Here is an 8,085-nt window from a genome sequence, read left to right as displayed (position 1 = left end):
TCCCTCCTGGCAACATGCCCAAAGTATGTAAAAGAGTGCTTCAAAATCCTAACTTCTAAGAAGAAACTTGGTTTCACCCTCTCCAAGACAGGCCCATTTATTTTCTTGGCAATCCATGATATGTTAAAGACTCTTCTCCAGCACCACAACTCAAAGTTATCAGTTCTTTTATCCTCCTTAGTCATTATCCAGTTCTTTGATGTATAGCAAGTAATAGTGAGGACCATGGACTGGATCAGGTACACCTTAGTCTCTAGTCTGACATCATTTTGTCTCAGTTCTCTGGAAAGGTCCCTGCCAGCAAATTTACCTAATGCAATTCATCTTTTGATTTCCTGACTGCTGGTGACAAGAGTGATGATTGTGGAGCCGAGCAAGCTGTAACTGTTAACAGCCTCAATCTCTTCTCCATCCATCAGTGGTGCTGCCAATTGGCCTGGTGGTGGGAATTTTTGTCTTCTTGATGTTGAGCTTCAATCCATATTGAACACTACAGTCCTTCTACAGTAAGTACATTAAGTCCTCCTCAGTAGCAAGCAAAGTTGTGACAATTCTATAATATAGGTTGTCGATGAATCTTCTTCCAATCCTGATGCCACATTCCTCCTCATAAAGCCTGGCTTCCTAAACAATCTGTTCTGCATGTAGATTGAAAAGGTGTGGAGAGAGGATGCATCCCTGATGCATTTCCTTCCTAATTTTGAACCATTGTAGTGTCTCCCAGTTTGGTTCTGAGGACTGCTTCTTGGTCCAAGTATAGGTTTTGCATAAGCACAATTAAGTGTTCTGGGATTCCCATTTTTCTTGAGGTTAACCACAATCTGCTGTGATCCACACAGTCAAATGCCTTTGCATAGTCAATGAAATAGATAGATATATCTCTGGCAGTCTTTGCTTTCTGCCAAGATTCATCTGACATTGGCAATAATGTCTCTAGTGCCACGGCCTTTTCTAAACTCTGCTTGTATTTCTGGTGGTTCTCTGTCAATGTACTGTTTCAGTCATTTCTGGATAATCTTCAGCAGGATTTTGCTGGCTTGTGATATGAGTGATATTGTTCAATAATTTCCACACTCTGTTGGGTCACCTTGTTTTGAAATGGGAATAAATATGGATCTCTTCCAGTCATTTGGCCAAGCAGTTGTCCTCCAGATTTCTTGGCACAACCTGGTAAGCATGTCCAGGGCAGCATCTGTTTTTGAAATATGTCAGCTGGCATTCCATCAATTCCTGGAGCTTTATTTTATGTTTAGTATGACTAAAACGTGTTCCCATTAATCAATCTGATCCCACAGCTGTATGAATATTTTTTCTTTTCTGTAGGATCAGTAACACATAATCTTGAACTTCTGGAACCATAGGAGGTAAACAGAAGTAATATACCATATTGGAAACAGTACATAGAGAACTTCTAGAAGTTCAAGATGGGTTTAGAAGTGGCTGTAGCATCAAGGATATCATTGTTGATGCCAGATAGAACCTGGCTGAAACAGAAAATACCTGAAGAATGTCCATTTGTGTTTTATTGACTATGCAAATGCATTTGACTGTGTGCATCATAACAAAGTAGGGTTAACACTGAGAAGAATGGGAATCTTAGACTACTTAATTATACTTGTAGTAGCCTAGAGGTAAGAAGCTGTGCTGCAATCCCAAAAGGCACACAGTTTAAATTCACCAGTTGCTCTGCCCGAGAACGATCGCCAATCTCTTTCCATGTGATTTACTGCCTCTGAAAAATCAGTTGGAGGATCAGCTATGAGTGGTTTCTGACCCAGTAACTAGATTTCTTCCAATCCATTGGCCAGACAGTTATCTTTACAAACCCCTGGCGTAGACTAGTGAGCACATCCAGGGCTACATCTGTTGATTGAAACAAGTTAATTGATATCCCATAGATTCCTGACACATAGATCAATGGAAGAGAATTGAGAACCCAGAAAATCAACTCCATTCTTCTCAATGTTAGCCGTACGTTGTTATGATCTACACAGTTAAATGCCTTTGCATGATCAATAAAGTATAAATAGACATTCTTCTGGAATTTGTTACTTTCAAGCTGGATCCATCTGATATCAGCAATGATAGTGTCCTGGCCTCTTCTAAATCCTGCTTTAACTTCTGGCAGTTCTGTATCTGTGTATTGTTCTGCGTTTCATTTTTGAATGGTCTTTAGCAGTATTTTGCTCCCATGTGATATTAATGATATTGTTTGATAGTTTCCACATTCTGTTGGACCATCTTTCTTGGGAATAGGAACAAATATGGGTCTCTTTCAGTTAGTTGGTGAGGCAGCTATCCTCCAAATTTCCTGGTATAGACTGCTGGGTACATTCAAGGCTGCATCTATCACTTGAAACATTTCAATCACTCTCCCATTGATTCGTGGGGTCATATTTTTTTGTCAATGCCTTCAGTGCAGCTTGTTATATAGTACTTCTCAACATAGTTCTCTGTCAGCCAATTCTTTTTGGTAGAGTGACTTCTGTATGTTTCTTCCATCTTCTTTTGAGGTTTCCTGGATCATTCAAGATTTTGTCCACAGCATCCCTAGTTATTGTAACTCGAGACTTGAATTTGTTTTTCAGATTCAGCTTGGGAAATGTTGAGTGGGTTTTTTCCTTTTTATTCTCAAATTCTAGATCTCTACACATTCCATTGTAGTAGTTTGCTTTGTCTTTCTGAGCTGCCTTTTATTTTTTTTCTGATTGAATTGTCTTTATCAACAAACAGATTGCCAAGGCCACTACATTAAAGAGGGGTGGTGTTGAAGAGGGGCTACTTGCTGTTCATACTATATAAAGATGCAAGCAAGAGGGAGGGGTGAGAGCTCCCAGTTCCCTTCCGCCACCAGGAAGGGCTGAAGCTAGGAGATGAGGAGTGGAAAGAGTTAATGTTTTGGCTGGTGGGGTTGGGGGGCATGGAGGAGTGGGGGGTAGGGGGTGGTGCCCTCTCCATTCCCTGTGGTTTGGGGGAAGGGTAATCATTAAAGTGATTTCTGAAAATGAGGAAATGGTCCCCACCTCTGCCTGGAGTGGCAGGTGACCCCCTTAAAACCCAGTGCCTGCTCCAGGGTCTGGTTCATTCAAGGGGGAAGCCAGCTCCCCTGGCGTGCAAATGAAGGGGCCCAAGGCCCGGCCCAAGGCCCAGCCCAGCCAACAGCAGTGGGAAGGAGTCCCGGCCCACTCACTCTCCTCTCCAGGAGAGGAAAGGAGGGGTGACTGGGCCCACTCAGTGCCTGACAAGGGAAAGCTGTGCCTGTCTCCAGAAGCCGGGGACATGCACAATTTTAGGGAGAGAATGTTGGAAAAGAGGATAGTCACGTGATCACAAAAGCCTCAGGTTGGAGGTCACGTTCCCAGCGGGCTCCCATGAATCAAACCAGTAAAAAGCACAAGCCCAGGGAAGGGAATGAGGGGCGGGCTAGGAAGTCTGGCTGAATGAGGAGAGCTAGGTCCAGTCGGGGCAGCCCTAGCTCAAGGCCCATCATCAGGTCACGATGCAGTTACGGTTCAGAGTCATGAAGTAAACGTGGCTGCTGCCTCCGGATCGAACTGAGGAAAAAGCAAAACAAAACAAAACAAAAACAATTGTCTTTGAGCTCACAAAGGAACTTGGGCCTCTGGGCTCATTTGTGCATGAAGGCCCCCGCCAGGTGGCCAGTGTGGCTCTCTTGCCCCACCCTATCATCTGGTTGGAGGAGATGTCGGCCACAGTGCGGGCCTCTCTCCCCACTGGGCACCACATCCTCAGTGTTGATGTCCACGCCCTCGTCCTCCTAGCACGGCCGCATCTCCATGCCATCAGTGTTGGGGAGGAAGATGATGGCGTGGGGTGTGATTTGGCTCTGGATGTGTCAAGGGATGTCGATGTCATAGCTGTTCCCCAGTCACATCCATTGCGTGGAAGCTGGCACTGGAACCAGAGATGACCTTGAGGTCGATCAGCACGGCGTGGTGTGGGAAGTCTGTGAAGGCCTTGAACTTGAGGTTAAGGTTTGGGGACCCAAGTGCACACCTCCACGGAGCTCTGCAGAGCAATGACTCCATATGCACGTATTTCACGACGCGATAGTGACCGCAGCCCTCCATGTCCCCCACGGTGGTCCAGCCCTGCTTCTTCTCCACTTTTTGGAGCCATGACAGGTAATATACTCGCAGTTTATTCCTTTTTCTTGAGATGGGAAGAAGCAAGCTGAGGCCTTCCAGCACCACCTCCATTTGCTGGAAGCACCGCTGCCCAGTGAGCAGTACCCCTTGCCCTGCCCACTTCTGTCCAGCAACATCAGCCCGTTCTCAGTGCCCACCAGCAAGGTGATGCCCCAAAGGGCTGCACAGAGGATCTCGGAATTGAGGTTTTTAAAGGGATAGTATCCTCGTCGCCTCTGGGCTGGCAGATCCGAGGATCGACAAAGAGCGTCAAGGATTGCTGGCCAGAGGCCTTCACCAGCCCACGAGACTGGGTTAAGTTGCTGCTGCCATGCTTTGAGGGTGGACTCTGGCCTTAGTGGCGCTCGGTGGGCCGGTGGCTGGGCTGAACCACACCAGGAAGGTTCGTGTAACCATTGCTGTCAGCGTGCAGCAGGCTATGTTCCTCTTCAGAGTATGCTGGATGGACCACCGTGGTCCCTTCCCGAATGGGGCTTTGAAATCTTTTGATCGACTCTTACTTCTTCAGCATCTCTTCCCTTTGTTTTGGCTTCTCAGTGCTCCAATGCAATGTTAAGGGTCTCTTCTGACATACATTTTGGTCTTTTCTTTCTTCTCTGACTACTTAGTGATCTTTTGCTGTGCTTATGGCACTCTCTTCCTTAATCTCCTCTCACAACTCATCTGGTCTTTGATTAACTGGTCTTCAATCCTTCAAATCTATTCTTAAGATGATTTTTAAATTCAGGTGGGATAGACTCAATATCCTATCTTGGTTCTCGTGGACTTGTTTCCATTTTCTTCATCTTCAGATTGAAACTGAACCAAATTCAAACCAAAAGGGTAGATTGAATAAGTACAGAGAAAAGGTACAAACACTGATACAAGCACTGATGCAAACATCTTTTTTTTTCTTTTTCTTTTAAACCGTGCAGTGATTTCTTGTTCTGTTTGATGGCAGCTTCTTGGTCTAGGTCTAGGTTTTACATGACCACAATTCAGTGTTTTGGGATTCCCATTCTTCACAATGTTAGCCATGATTTGTTATCTACATGGTTAAATGCCTTTTTCATTGTCAATACAACTCATGTAGACATCCTTCTGGTCTTCTTTACTTTTAACCAAGATCCATCTGACATTAGCAATGTTAACCCTGGTGCTGTAGCTTCTTTCTAAGATGATCTTGAAAGTTTAGAAGTTCTCGGCTGATGCAGTATTCTAGATGATTTTGAATCATCTTCAGGAAGATTGTGTTTGCAAGCCTGAAGAGCTTCCAGATTAAGAGAGATTAAGAACCATCCACTTCTAAAACATCAGGCCTTTGAAATTATGTGAAAAATAGAGGAACTCTGTTAGGGCACTTGTGATAGAGCCATCTGATTGAAAAATATTTAAAAACTGTGGAGTAGCTATAAACAGCAATTAATAATTGGGACATAGAACGTGCAAAGTACATGGACTTGAAATACTTCAGAAGATCAAAGACTCCAGTCTTCAATATGGATTACATGCCAACATCAGAAAGCAAAAATCCTCACCTCCAAAAGGCAACATCATAACAGACTGAGAAAAAAAGAAAATCTGAGTCACTGTCTTTAAAGTGCAGCGTGAAAGAAAGTACTGAATAGCCTATGAACAGTCAAAAGCACAGGCAAACCTGTCTTGGAGGAAAGGCAGCCTGGGTGCTCCTTAGAAGCAAGGACAGTGAAACTTTGTGTCACATTGTGAGCATGTTCTCAGGAGGTCCCAGTCCTCAGAAATAAGGCATCATATTAGGAAAGATGGAGGGTCATACAGAGAGAGGAAGATCCTCAATGCGATGGACTGGCACAGGATCTTTAACCACGGGCTGCAGCATGGCTGAGATCTTGCTGTTGGTATGGGATAGGGCAAGGTTCATATCTATTGTTCACAGGGTCACTATGAGTTGACAGTTAATAACAACATTGTAAAACATGTAAAATAACTGCTTGCTTAAAGGGAGGAGGACTTGAAGCACTTGTTGCAGAAGAGCAAGGAATGCAGCCTTTGGTCTAGATTGCATATCAGTGTGAAGAAAACAAACATTTTTGCCACTGGACCAATAGACAACACCATGATGGATGGAAAAGAGATTGAAACTGTTGACAACTTCATCTTACTTGGATTCAAGATCAACACCCTTAGTATCAGCAATCGGGAAATAAGGAGACACACTGCATTGGGAAAATCTGAATTTAGGGACCTCTCCAAATTATTGAGGACTAATGATGTCTGTCTGAGGAATGACAGAAGAAGAATGGATGCCTTTGAGCTGTGGTGTTGGAGAAGAGCACTGAACAGCTCATGAATGACCAAAAGAACAAATATGTCTTGGAGTTGGTGCAGCTGGAGTGCTCTTTGGAGGTAAAAATGATGCAGCTATGCTTTATATACTTTGAGCATGTTTCTAGGAGGTACTATTCATTGGAGAGGGCCATAATGCTAAGAAGGGTGGAGGGTCAGTGAAGGAGAGGAAAACCATCGACCAGGTGGATTGACACAATGACTCCTGCATGGGCTCTTGTGTGTCAGGAAGTGTGAGGATGACACAGGAAAGAATAGGGTTTAGATCTTCTGTTCGTAGAGTTGCTATGAGTTGCACATGACTCAAACAAAAACAACAATGTCAAATACTTGGCTTCATGATTGCGATTTGAAGCCTATTTTTTTTTTCAGTTCAGCTTGAGAAACGCCACACATGTTCTTTCTCTTTTGTCTATCTAATTCCAGTTTAATACTACACATTTCATTATACTTGTCTTCTCATCTGCCCTTTGAAATTTTCTATTCAGGTTTCTTATTTTATTATTTCTTCATTTCACTTCAGATTCTCAAAATTCTTGAGCAGACATCCAAATTGACTTTCCCTTCTTTCCCGTATTTTTTTCCTCTGCCATTTTGCTTTCTTCATATATGACGTCCTTGTTGTTACCACTTGCCTGCCAGTTTGTTATGCTATGAAGGCTTGTGTGTTGCTGGAATCTATGTCAATAGTTTTTCAGATTCCAGCAAGCTCACCTATGGTGAGCAGAGTTCAGCCAAAAGACCAGGCTAAAACAGATTAGGAAGTAGCAAAGGCTATCTACTTCTGAGATAATTGGTCCATGAAAATTTTAAGAAAGGCAAAAAAAATAATGTCTGATAGATATATGGTGAGAAATGAGCTCCTCAGAATAAGAAGGCACTCAAAATACAACTAGGGCAGAAATAGCTCCTCAAAGAAGAAGTTGTTGTTGTTGTTGTTAGGTGCTGTCGAGTATGAGTCATAGTGACTCAGTTCTATGCGGCGCCATCATCTACCTGGCTGAGGATCTTTCTCTCCTTCACTCACCCTCTACCCTTCCCAACATCATGTCCCTCTGCAAGGAATAGTCCTTCTTAGAAACATGTCCAAAGTATGTGAGGCAAAACCTCATCATTCTTGTCTCCAAATAGCACTCTGGCTGCACCATATCTATTTGTTCTCTTGGCCATCCATGGGATGTTAGTGCTCTTCTCCAACACCACAGCTCAAAGGTGTCAATTTTTTTCTGTCATCCTTATTCATTGACCAGGTCTCAGATGCATAGCTAGTAATCAGAAAGGCTATGGCCTGAATCAGATGCACTGACATCAAACTGACATCACCACTCCTCAATAATTTGGAAAGATACCTAACTGCAGATTTTCCTGGTGCAACATTTCTCCTTATTTCCTGACTGTTATACCAAGGGGGTTAATTGTAGCTCCAAACACATTGAAGCTGTTGACAGTTTCAATCTCCTCTCCATCCATCATGATGCCGCCTGTCAGTCCAGTGGTAAGAATCTTCATTTTCTTGACATTGAGATGCAATCCATATTGAGGGCTGCATTCCTTGATCTTCTGCAACAAGTGCATCAAGTCCTCCTCACTTTCAGCAAGCAAGGCTTTGTCA

General features: G+C 43.5%; 1 pseudogene; it reads right to left on the bottom strand.

The window, feature by feature from the left end:
• Positions 1-3,489: 3,489 nt before the first annotated feature.
• On the bottom strand, positions 3,490-4,345 carry LOC102854187 (annotated as a pseudogene).
• Between the last annotated feature and the right edge of the window lie 3,740 nt (positions 4,346-8,085).

The sequence above is a fragment of the Elephantulus edwardii genome, unplaced genomic scaffold, assembly GCF_000299155.1.
Source record: "Elephantulus edwardii isolate Elephantulus edwardi_28Jun2011 unplaced genomic scaffold, EleEdw1.0 scaffold00158, whole genome shotgun sequence".
Lineage (NCBI taxonomy): Eukaryota > Metazoa > Chordata > Mammalia > Macroscelidea > Macroscelididae > Elephantulus > Elephantulus edwardii.
This window is presented reverse-complemented; position numbering and strand designations above follow the sequence as displayed.